Here is a 13,782-nt window from a genome sequence, read left to right as displayed (position 1 = left end):
ACTTTGATATGAAGTAATCTGGTAAACTCAATATAGCACAAAATACATCTAGTGCACCACTATAGATTTGATATCCATAACATATTTGGGCCCTTAACGCTATATTTAAATTATGTGTGGCAATTATTCTTCCTTAGAAATTTGCATGTTACTGCAGTCACGGAAGGCCTTCAGAACCCTTCTTGCTAGATTATATCATGCTAGCTTTGGGAAACGAAATATGATTTTAAAGTGTTAGACTGTCCACTTCAAATTAATATAAATTCTTGTATTTATTTATTTTTATTTAAACCAGTATTGCCTACAACTCAGGTCCCAATTGTGGCTTCAGAAATAAACCAGGAATTTGTGAAATTAGCAAACTATTGACAATTAGTTAGTGGGGAATGTGAGTAGATGGAACCCCTGTTCATACTTGGTTAAAGTTGACCACTTGTTGACCATTAATGGGCCAGAATATTAATTTATGAAGCCTTTTTGCCTTATTCAACTTTTGTAACATTTTGGTTGATTTATTTTACAGCAGCATCATTTTTCTGCAGAACTTTAACCTAGAGACAGATCAGGGGTTTGTTTTGTTTTTTGAAGTTGTTTTTTCTCCAGATTTTTTTTTCTGAATGAAAAAAGAAGGCTTAAGAATGCCCCCCCCCCACATTTCATCATGTTATTTACATCTTAAAGCTAATAGCTACATTGCTTGAAGGAAAACATAGATTGTGAATAATAATTATCAACAAATGATAATTTTTGATTTATATTTTATTTGGTGACATTAAATTCAAGTAATCCTTTAGAAGAAAATGGTTATCTTGAAATGCAGGCATTTCAGTTTTAAGAAAATCACTGATTTGGGACATTTGGTTTCTAATGATAATGTCAACAGTCAAAATGTTTAATTCCTAACATACTGTATATCCCTTTTAAAAAATTCTCTTAGAACAATGAAAACTGATGGGTCTAGAAATTAAAGGTATGAGGAAGCTAAACTGTTGCTTATCTGTTGTAAAAGGAGAAATTATTATGGTTATAAGAAATAAAAAATGAAACTTTCTGGAGTTAGTTTAAAGTGAAGAAATGTATCACACACACACACTCACGCACACACACACACACACACACACACACACACACACCTGCTAGTTCCATATTTTTATTTTGGGAAACCAGGAACAGATCAAATGGAACCTAAATTAATCTTAGGATAACATTATGAAAGCAAGACCCACCAAATTATGAGGCTTCGCCTTTCACCTTTCCTGTTTGAAGCATGGATCTAAAAGTTGAAGTGGAAATCCTGAAGAATGTTTCTAATGTAAAGTTAGTTACTGGAAAAATAAATTTGGGTGACAGAGCTGTCTGGGATGACACAATTAACATGCACAAAAAGGGGCATGATGTTCATGGCTTCCATCTTGACTTTTTTGACCCTCCTTGGATCCTTGTACTGGGCTGTGGTACCATACTTGTGAAAGCACTGTTGATACATGCATAGGAGGTTATGACAAAAAAATAACTTGATGTTTATTTCAGAAGATGTTTCTGTTTCCAATGTTATATCACTGCCTTTCTATTTATCAGCTATAATTTTCCATCACTTCTTAGATGTGGCCACTACTAATTTAGCCATACAATATTCTATATTCAAATAAAATGGAAATTAAGTTTTATCTTAATATGAAAAGAAAGCTCTACATTTAACAATAAAGTCTAATTAATCTTTCTTATTACCATCTTTGAACCTTTGATGATAAATTGCAGCCTTGGCCAAAAACACTTCTAATGATTCATTGCTAGAAACCAGCACTTAATGTATCATCATCAGTGGACAGCTTTTGTATTTCATGGATTATTTCATTTGAGAAAGGAAAAGTAACACAGTCCTTGGATTTTGTACTCTAGCCATTCTTTTCTATGAGCCAAAATCAACAGTTATTTTTCCCTAGAGCTTCTCACATTCAGTAAGGAATGCTTAAAAACTTAAAATTTCTTCTTCTTTTTTAAATTCCAAGTTCTTCTGTGCAAATATGCCAGTTTTGCTAAGCTAATACTATTTTCCTGGATCTTTCCTTCTTTTCCTGTCTGTGCTTCATTCTTCCCACCTTTGCAATGTAGCAAGCTGAACAATTGTTCAATCAGATGTACAATCCCGTAAGTCCTTTCAGAAAGTCTCCACTGTAACATATGAAAGCATGAGGATCTATTTTACCCATCATGATGTTCTATTCTTCCTCTGTAGCGCTTTGCTGAACCTATGATGGCTTCATTTGCATTGTATAAAATTAAGTGGGCTCTGTGGACTTTAAGGCCAATGTTCTTTTTTTAAAATGGTATTCATTAAAAATTGGGCAAATAAACCTTGCACTCAAATTTTGTATTGCCTTCAGGTCCTCAACTGCTTAATTGTAAGAAAGCATGAAAATATCAAGCTTTATTGTTATTTTACGGCTATGCTTATGGCATACTTTATTAGATCCTTCAAATTAAACGTAAGCTTTGGGAAGTTATTCACCGTTTCTCTAAAATGTTAATAAATGCTGTTATCCTGGAGCAAGTGATATAATATAACATGGCATTGGTTGGTAGATAGTTGAGTTTTAAGTATAAAGAAAATCAATGTCCAGCATGGTTAATATAATTCAATTCAATCATTTGACCATAGTTACATACCCATGGCAAAGTCTGTAATTACAAAGGTACTAAAAATGGATTACAAATATAATATAAGAATAAACAAGCAGGTGTATACAATCAAATGGTATTGGTAATTCAAGACATCACTCAGGCCATTATATGTTACTTATATTTTGTAGGAGGAAAATCTTGTTAGTTTATGGTAGCCCCAAATCAGGAGGAGTCTGATAGCAACTTTTCTGGCTACAAAAATTATTAAAAGCCATCAATTCATGCAGACTGATGCCTTTTAATAAAATCTGTTAATTAAAAAAAGGTGCTACTAGATTTACCCCTGATTTATGGCAGAAGATAGAAATGTATTGTTTCTCTAATAACTTTGCTTTTATTTGCGTTAAATACCTTTGCTTGCAAATAATAGGGTTGCAAAATGTACATGTGCATCTCTATAAAAAATACATAAGGAAAGCGATAATGCTTGGATCTATTCCACATGAGCAGGTGTGCTTTTCACATGGTCCCTCTCTGAAAGAGCTCTCATTACTGTAGGTAGCACAAAGTTTCTTCAGAACCTTGCAATCTTTCAGAAACTCTTTTAAGACACAAGTGTAAGCATGTCAGCAAGGCTTTTGCTGAAGTGCACAAAGCTGAGAGAATGAAATAATCAGTGGCTATTTCAACCAAAGAAATGCCATCTTGTTTCCTTTTAAACACTTAAGTGTTACATTTATGTATTCAGCAGCTTTTAAAAAAAAACTACCAATGAATTGTCTGGCTTTTTAAGCCATTAATGTGATAGATGTCGGGAGAGTCCATGATAGTTGGCCATGACTAACTTACTACGGCCAGCAAGTTGTCCCACAGAGAGTTGCCACCGCCAACTTGCTGTGGGACAACACACCATGGGACAAGAATTACATTAACGTCAAAGAGATAGTGGAATAGCATCGTTAAATACAAAAGGAGGACAGAATAAATGTGAATGGCAAAAATTAAAACCATTTTTATTTATTTTAAATAATTAAATAGAATTGTTAAGTTGTTCTACAGCAAGTTGGCCACCGCAAGTTGGCTGTGGCAATTTTTCCCGTTCCGATATTTGGGAAGCATACGCCCTGACAGGGAGGAGGGATCAAGCACAGGGCTAATTTGGAGTCACTATGCAACCACAAAAGGCTAGGGCCAATCCCGTCTAAGTTTCTTGGAAACTCATCTAACTATTCCCAGCAATGGGCTGCCAGATTCTTGTATTATAAAAGTACAAAATAAAGTAGTTAGCTTGAACTCTGCGTGTGTGGGTTTTGTTTGTGCCTAACACATTGCATAGATTGCAGTGTGGATAAGAGGAGAGCATACATCATAAATCAATCAGCGTTCTAAATCTGAAAATCATTTTTGAGGAAAAAGTGTGTTTATGTTACATATATTCATGAAAGCAATAGAGTTATATTACTAATGATAGAACATCATGTTATAGTCTCCTATATTATAAAATTATGTTTATTAAAAAAATGTATTTCCTGTCGGACATGTCTCTAAACAAGCTATGTGTAACATACAGAAGAATTATACTCCCTCTTGACACAGGAGCAAATTCTACTGTTGTAATGAAAACATTGAGTGAATAAATAAGAGATTCTTGCAAACGTTCACTTATTCAAATCTACCCTGTAATTATATTAAGTATTGGGTAGGATTAAGTTCATATAAAACCTGGAATTATTTTTATTATTCTCTGCTGATTGGGTGGGTCAGCTGTTTTTAGTAACTTCAAGTGTTCCAGGCTTAAGCTGGAGATAAATTATCAATGAAGTATGATTTTTTTCCCAACAGAAAGCTGATTTTTAACAAGATAAACTTTGATGAATGGGAAAAGGGGATGGTTGCCCCCAAAAGATAGAAATGTGGTCATTTTTCATCTAGGACTAATCTCTGAACTGGGATGTTTGTAAACTACAGAGTAAAGAGGACTTAAAATTACTCCTCCTCTGAAGCATTCTGAGGCCCATTTCATTTAAATAAGGTTTCCATCATCGTATCTAAAATATGAAATCTATCTGAAGCCACTATGAAAATGAATACACATGACCCCAGTATAGAAAGATTTGTTATATGGCCTATAGAAAGCATTCAGCACGGTTCGGCCTGCCTACACACTATTTCCGACAAAGAATCTTAGTGTGATTCAGCACATAAATATATAAATATCCCCTTAAGAGTCTGAAAGTTAGTGTGACCTGCAAACGTTACCTTTAGAGACTCCGTGAGTAGTGGGTGACGTTGCTCCTAGTGGAACTTATATTTTGGAAACTGTTTATAGTTTCCACAGTTCTTCACCCCCCCCCCTTTTTTTTGCTTTAAATCCTTTCAAAAATACTACCCGGATTTAAATTCAATTATGCTGGCTTAGTATTGCTATGAAATAGGGTCAATGTGACATAGACATGAGAGAGGCCATCCTGGCTGAGAGGCTGCATGCCACTATTTGATTATCTGAGCGTAAAACCAGAACTTGACATTTTTCACTAGCAGTTCTATGGCTAAAATAAAACATAGTTTGGCTCAGGAAGCTGCCACCGCAAAAGGTGAGCAATGAGATAACATATCTAATACATTGTTTTTAGACAAGTTCTTAGTCAGGATATTCTCCTATTTATCAAATTGCGTCAGATTTGCACAAGTAATTACAATATACTGTTTTGAAATGATATAATCCAGGAAGTCATCAAGTTCAACATCCTACCTCAAGGCAAAATAATTTTATTTAAAATGGAGGTTTTTTCCCCCGAGCATTATGCTGTCTTTCCAATAATTTCTTAACTAGTGATTTGAAACATCAGTTCCACAGTGAGATTCTGTTAACTATTCTGGAAACCTTGTACATGAACTGTTACAATGTGGTTTATAGGGGATTGTCTCCAATATTACTGAGAAATTGCTCTTGGCCCAGAATGTAGTAGTGTGAACAGTTATGTGCAGGTTTCATAATAACCATATGACAGGTATGTCGAACTTAAGGCCCCATGGGCTGGATCTGGCCTGCGGGATGCTTTGATCTGACCTGCAGGGCCACTCTGGAAACAGCAAAGGACTGGCTTGCGGTGCCTCTGCCAGTGAAAACAGAGGTCGCGAGGGCCGTGTGCATCCCTCCCGAGCTTCGTTTTCGCTGGCAGAGGTTGCAGGATACCATCACAGCCAAAAATGGAGCTTGGGAACCGTTTTTGCTGGCAGAGTGCTCAGGCCGCCACAGGCACCCCCGACACGAGTGACGTCGAGCTGGCCATATCCAGTCTGGCCCCCTGAGATCAAACACCAACCCTGATGCAGCCCTCAATGAAATTGAGTGTGATCCCCCTGTCATATAACATCTGTGATCTACAAGTTGCACTGCTTAACAGCAGGGATTGCTATTCTTAATAATAACAGCAGACCTTTTTTATGGAATTGAAGTTTCTTGTTATAAAGCCAGATAACATCATGCCTAGATGTCTAAGGAACTGTGTCTCCCATGGTTTCTGACCATCCTGTATGATCAGGCAGAGTTTTCCAGTTTCCATCAATTAAACAATATCTTTTAATAAGACCCACAAAGCATGTCTTCTGTAGCATAGCATCTACCCTCTGGAACAACATTTCCTCAGAGATTTCAATTGTGAGTGGGCCAGAGTTGATTGCAGTTGGACAGTGTCTTTAAGTTGAATAAGTACAATATGTTACACTGCTCCTCTGCATTGTAATTGAGCCTTAAAAAACCTGCATCTTCCCTCAGGCCTTGGGCTAGTTATTAGGCCCCTTTGGATTGTGTGTTGTGTGAGAAGGATAGTTTTTATTATTGCTTGTGGTCAACTATTATTCTCTTTTATTGTTGTGATGTTTCTCGTCTTTTACTAAACAAACAAGCTAATTTCCTGAAAGATGGCATTTGGAGGCACTTGAAAATTTTAAAGAACATATTGATTTTAGTGGATTTATAATAAGCATTTATATTTCTTTGAAAAATAATAAAAGGAGAATTCATTCTATATATGTATTCTATGCTCTGGAAGACATCTTTAGATCATTGGTTGTGTTGGTGAATATGAGCCCTACAAAGTCAGGATCTGTGCTTTTGTGTGCCCGATATCTCTCTCATACTTCCTTTGCTTTCCAAGCTTCAGTTGGTTCAAAATCCAGTGGGCGGCATTATTGTGTGTGGGTGTAGCTGTGCACATATGTCAGAGCCAAGAGCCAAGGTGGCGCAGTGGTTAAATGCAGCACTGCAGGCTACTGCTAGATCAGCAGTTCAGCGGTTCAAATCTCACCGGCTCAGGGTTGACTCAGCCTTCCATCCTTCCGAGGTGGGTAAAATGAGGACCCGGATTGTTGGGGGCAATATGCTGACTCTCTGTAAACCGCTTAGAGAGGGCTGAAAGCCCTATGAAGCGGTATATAAGTCTACTGCTATTACCTCTCCTTCAGGGGGCTGCATTAGCTGCCAGTTTGTTTCCAGATCCAATTCAAGGTGCTGCTTCTCACTTCAAAGTCCTACATGGCTTGGGACCAGGTTATGTGAATATCTGGTAAATCAGGTGATGTGATGTCCTTTTCTCATCACATCTATCTGACTTACCATGGCAGGGAGGCAGGGAATGCTATGGGTCCTCCCTGTTAAGGAGGGTTATGATCAATCTAGTGGGATCACGAAGAAGGCTCTTCTTGTGGAACTTCATCCTATTCTATGTATTCTTCAATTCTGATGGTATTTTCTACTATTTGAATCCTATTGCCTCAGTCTTTTTTCTTATCAGAGGAACTCCATTAAAGAAAACAAAATAGCATAGTTACATAATGCTTTTCAGTTGATGGTACTTGTTTTTGTGAAAACACATCATATAAAAAATAGCCATTCCCTGATCTAGTAACCTGATTTGGTTATAGTTTCTGTCTTAAATAGTTTGTGAATTATAATGTTATGCTAAAAGATCATATTTTTGAATCTTTCGGTTTGTCCTGAGGTTATCTGTATTTTGTAGAAAATGTTTTTGTTTTCTGCATTAAAGGAGCACTATCCACTGGATTCTGTTTATCTAAATGTTTGCAGAAACAATGGCAAACAGCAAACAATCTTAGTTAGTTTAGAGGACAGTTCTCAATTGTAGCCTCCAATCAATCCCAGATATTAACTAATAACTGGAATTGAGCCATCTCTGATGGCATGATGTTATTAAATCCAATTTGAAGGATCTAAGGTATTTTCTTGCATGCGTCTTTTTGCTGTCTCATTTATTAATCATACTCATATTTTGGCTCTTCTAAATAAACATGTATTGCTCTTCTTATGCTTATATACCAATGTTGGAAGAATAAATGATGCATATAACATGATAATCAATAATGTACACCTTTTCACTTTTTTACATTCCTTATGATAAAGTAATATTTCTGTGTATAATAATTGGAATAACAAGTAAAAATAATGCAAGACTGGTTTTCTTCATAAAACCTGATTAGGTTTCTTTCCCCTTCCTCCTAAATTCAGCCCCTTCTCTCTCTGTGGGTATGCAGAAGTATGAAAACTAGTTGACAGTTCATAAACTGTCACACGGATATTCCACACAATATAAGTCTCATGCTCTAGCAGTTTTTAAAAGTTAATTTATAATTCATTCAGTTTTCCATAAATATTTGGAGACAATCAATTTGCATGAGTGTAATTATGATTGTATAAAATAATGGATGGATCTCCTTTTCTTTAAGCTTATCCTGGATATGATCCCAAAACAGCTAAACTATGTTGCTGCTGCAATCCATCAAGACTAGCAGAGACAGTTGACCTAAAATATACTCTAAGTGTTGCTTGGCCTTGAAGACCTGCAAGGCTGAAGCAACTATGTATCTCCCCCTGAGTATGCTTTGATAGAGCAGTTGTACAGTTCTTTGGGCTTACTCATTGAACCACAGATGTATACAGTATCTGGTTGCCTGCTCTTAAGCAGAAAAAAAATGAAGCGGTCTTTAATATAGCCCAACAAAATGTGAACTACATAATTGGTGGACATCAAAATTACATTTTCCAAACTGAAATATTCATAGGAATATAGAATGGGAAGAAAGTTGGAAGGAGCATTGGAGATCTTGTAGTCCTTGCTCAATGTAAAGATATTTTAATCCTTAACTTTGTCTACTGAATGCACTATTAAACAATAAAGACCAGTAGATAGAAATTGAATAAAAAGTATGAAGAGGTTTGCAGGTAGCTTCTTTATCCTTTTGTTGGTCTTTGAAAATGAATGAGTGGATAATAAAGGATGAAAAGGATAAAAAAGAGGAAAGTTCTGATCTCCTCTCTTGTAATTTCCAAGGAACCTAATATGAGATTATTGTTTATAGTTACTAGTATGATCCCTATCTTTAATACAGTGTAGTATAAATATATTTTAATGCCACGAAGCTGAATGGAACATAAGAAACAAATTTCTGAGAGCAGAGTTAATATACATATTGCTACCCTAACCATAGCCTATCTGGAGTGTATTTCTTAAGTCACTTTTCCAGGTGACTTGCTTAGTATGAACATTCTAGTTCTGTATGATAGATATTGCAGTACACTCAGAATTAGGCCACCCCATGCTACTCTTTCTGGTCTTTTCAGTATAAAGCACTGATATCAATAGCATATACATGAGATGTGCAGTATGTGGGCCATAGAATGTGAACCAGTCCCTACATGCAACTAATGTATGAAACCCATACAAAGAGCTCAACACATTTTGTATAGCAGACCCTCCCCCCCCCACTAGGAATGTCCATAGAAGAGGGAAATAAAAAAGTCAACATGGTGATCAGAATTACTCCTTGGTTAATGACAGTAATTGGGTCTGGGAATTCTTTTGCTAAGTGACATGGCTACATCATGTGATCACCATTTGCAACCCCCCTGTGAGCTTCTCCATTGACTTTTCTTGTTGGAAACTGGTGGGAAATGCCAATCACACGAATAAAGGATGCTACAACTGTCATAATTGTGAGGCAATTGTCAAGCACCTAAAGCCTGATCATGTAACTGCAGTTACCACAATTCTGAGGACCTGTGTAAATTCCCTTGTTTAAGGCTGTCCTAACTTCGAACAGCTGCTAAATGAATGGTCATTAACCAAGGACTATTTATATGTAATCAAAGCCATGTTCTGATTTAGCAATAGCACTTAGACTTATATACCACTTCACAGTGCTTTTACAGCCATCTCCTAGTGGTTTACAGAGTCAACATATTGTCCCTAACAATCTTGGTTCTCATTTTACCAACTTCAGAAAGAAGGAAGGCTGAGTCAACCTTGAGCCCGTTGTACTTGAAGTGCCGAACTGCTGGCAATCAGCAGTCAGCAGAAGTAGCCTGCAATATTGCACTCTAACTACTGTGCCACTATGGCTCTTTAGCCATCATCTTAATGTAATTCTGATCACATTTATATTTTATTGTAGGTCCAGCAATTCTCAAATCAAAAGGATTATTCTGAACCTTTTGAAAGGGTTAGGGTTAGATGCAGATTTGACGTCGAAAGATAACTAGGGCAGATGGCTTCAGTTATCCTGCTGATTGCTGAAAATAGGAAAGACAATACAATAGCAGAGTTGGAAGGGACCTTGGAGGTCTTCTAGTCCAACCCCCTGCCTAGGCAGGAAACCCTATACCATTTCAGACAGATGGCTATCCAACATCTTCTTAAAGACTTGCAGTGTTGGGGCATTCACAACTTCTGGAGGCAAGCTGTTCCACTGATTATTTGTTCTAACTGTCAGGAAATTTCTCCTCAGTTCTAAGTTGCTTCTTTCCTTGATTAGTTTCCACCCATTGCTTCTTGTTCTACCCTCTGGTGCCTTGGAGAATAGTTTGACTCCCTCCGCTTTGTGGCAACCCCTGAGATATTGGAACACTGCTATCATATATCCCCTAGTCCTTCTTTCTATTAAACTAAACATACCCGGTTCCTGCAACTGTTCTTCATATGTTTTAGTCTCCAGTCCCCTCATCATCTTTGTTGCTCTTCTCTGCACTCTTTCCAGAGTCTCCACATCTTTTCTACATCATGGCGACCAGAACTGAATGCAGTATTCCAAGTGTGGCCTTACCAAGGCATTATAAAGTAGTATTAACACTTCACTTGATCTTGATTCTATCCCTCTATTTATGCAGCCTAGAACTGTGTTGGCTTTTTTGGCAGCTGCTGCACACTGCTGGCTCATATTTAAATGGTTGTCCACTAGGACTCCAAGATCCCTTTCACGGTTACTACTATTGAGCAAAGTACCACCTATACTGTACCTGTGCATTTCGTTTTTGTTGCCAGACAGAGTACTGTGATGTTGTTATACTCCTGGCTGCCTTGGCAGATCATTATACTTTATGACATTAACTATAATTGGGGTAGTGTTGAGCTTTAAGATTTAGTGACTGTGGTCTAGATAGATGATTGCAGACCACGGTGCCTCTGAAACCGCCAGCCACTGTTGCCTGCGAAACATTGGGAAATCTGCTGCTTAGACCATAGTCACTAAACCCTGAAACTCCACACATACTAGCCATAAAAGCCTATACTAATATATTGACTCTAACTTCTTATTCAACAACATGGGAAGAATTAAGTGTTCTCTGTTGGCTGGTTATCCTCTGAGTCCAATTCAGGATGCTCATGATAATGCTTAAAGCCTTAAAAATCTTATAGACTCAACCGTTTACAACCTGTCTCCCTCTTGAAGACTTATTTTGCTGCTGCTGTTTACTTGGCCATCTCAGTTGTAATCCTCTCTTAAAGAAGTGATGTATGATTCTCCAGATATCCCAAGAATTCCCACAGAGATATTAAGAATAATAACCCCTGTTTTTCTTTTATGAAGCTGACACCTCACAAAATGAACTTTTTGGGAGGGGAGGGGGGTGTCACCATTTGTCCTGTCTGAAATCCTCTCCACAATCTACAACATGTTTCCATATTGTTTCTTTTCAATATTACACTGAATGAAGATTTTACTTATGAAAGCCTATCTGAAAAAAACAGACAAAAACATTATTCACCAAAGTTTCTGGTTCATTCTTCTACTGATTTTTGTTATTCCACATCTATTTGTTATTTGAAATGGACCATATAAGCCTTCACATTTTTCCCCTCTAAAGAAAAAGTAAGTATAGGAAATGGAACAAACATTTGCCCAAACTCTCAACATCTTAGCTATTTTTTTTTTTTAAAAATTCTTCAGAATTCTAAAAATAATAATTTTGTTTTATTTGCCAAATATCAAGAACTTCTTTAAAGGAACAACTATAGTATCAACTCAGCATATATCATAGAAATATATTTTATCTCATAACCTCAACATCCTTTGTAGTGATACCCCAAAATCTAGCATGAATTATTAAGGTGCAGAAATGTCACAATTTATTCACTGTACTATGAAATAACTTTCAACCAAGTCTTCCAAAATTCTATTTAGCTATTGTTTCACTAAGTACATAGATATGTCCCACAAGTCGGATTCTACCATAGCTAATTAATTTGCGTTGTTTTCTAATGTTTACCCTCTTCTGTCCCATATCCTATAATAGACATAGAATTATAGAAATTTTTAATTTTAGGATTTCTAGATAAGATTCAGGGGATGTATTCGCAGCTTTTAGGTTCTAAGGCACTCTCTACTAGACTATCCAAGATGCAATTTCAGAAAAGTCACAATTTACATTTTACTATTAGGGCATACTTATTTTGGATTTGAACAAATTTGCACTGAAATTAATGGAGGTAGCCTACAGGAATACTTGACAACTGTGTATTTTGTAAATGGTCTAAGTTATATTTGAATTATGGAGAAAATTATTCCCTTCATGTTTAATCTTAAGTTTTTTCAATCATGGCAAAATTTTTGTATTTCTAACTTTTCCATTTAGAAAGTATATTGTATATTAAAACGTTTACATATAGGCAACAAATGTCACACAGCTCAATTTCTTTATGGATAAATGGTGCACTTATGATTTGTTTAGAGTTTTAAAATATGTCTATGTAGGAAACTTGCCACTTTTGAAATGTCCTCAGAAGTTTCTGGGAGAATAAGAGATCCACTCAGACTAAACCTGTCTTGATTATCCTCATGCTTGACTAATATGTTACATGCAGATAAATTGCCCTGACCATTAATTCATTAATAACTTGATTTTTGTACATTACTTCATATTTTCCTGAAACTCAAGAGTTGTTCAAAACTGAAAAAAAGTCATTGCAAAGCATGTTAACCTTCAAGAAGTAGATATCAATGTGATATTTTATCCGAGATGTAATTTAGACTGTCGCTGTTTTCTTGCTAGTTTACTTTCTGAAGTAATAAATGTGCAAGGAATAATAGAACCAACACCGAAACTTGTACTGTATCATTAACTAGCAGCAGAACATGCAGTCTTTCAAAGCATCCTTAAACCTTTAAAATGTATTTGTGTACATTGAAAAACTGTTCTCTGAATTGTGTCTTTAATGTGCACTGCAGTTAAACTACTTGTTTTCTCTCTGCCTGCTCTTTGAAGATGCCAATTAGGAATAATGGGAAACAAGGGGTAGGCTAAGCATTGCAGTGCATTCTTGTTTACATCTGTGTGTGATTATTTCAGTGTAATGTTTTAAACCCTTTTGGCCCATTCATGCTCTCAATGACATTAATGAGGTTTTGCCATTAGCTTTAATGGGAACAAGACTGGGCTTTGCACTTTTCTTTTCTGTTGTGTTCATTGCATTCTTTCTTGTTTGTGAACTGACCAACCACTCATGCATGTGTTTGCCAGGTACGTTTATTTGTGCTGTTCCATGAGGGGCTTCTTTCTCCTTATGTTTCAGGTTAAGTATTGGCAGAATGAAATAAAATAAGGGAGGAAAAGGGGGATTTGGGGTAAAACTATTGGTTTCAGGCATTCACATCTTGCCTGAAATAAATAACTTACATTAAGTTGTTCAAGATTTGCTTAAAGTAGTTATTAAATCAAACCATATCAGGTGTAGGCTTAAGTTAACTTGTTCAATGTGATTTTTCCAGGAAGAATGTTCTTTCTAGAACTTAGAATTGTGGTCTTACTCCTCCCTTCCCCCAATAATGGGAAGTTAAAGGAAAATAGTTTTTGCCCAATAGCAAGAA

General features: G+C 36.4%; 1 protein-coding gene across 2 annotated transcripts in view; it reads left to right on the top strand.

Moving 5' to 3' along the window:
- The window catches only part of ERC2 (ELKS/RAB6-interacting/CAST family member 2), a 439,036-nt gene that overhangs the window by 252,691 nt on the left and 172,563 nt on the right, over positions 1–13,782 (top strand). The window lies entirely within an intron of this gene.

Source organism: Thamnophis elegans, chromosome 2 (assembly GCF_009769535.1).
Source record: "Thamnophis elegans isolate rThaEle1 chromosome 2, rThaEle1.pri, whole genome shotgun sequence".
Lineage (NCBI taxonomy): Eukaryota > Metazoa > Chordata > Lepidosauria > Squamata > Colubridae > Thamnophis > Thamnophis elegans.
The sequence above is the reverse complement of the archived record's forward strand: the minus strand, read 5'-3'. Positions and strand labels throughout refer to the sequence as shown.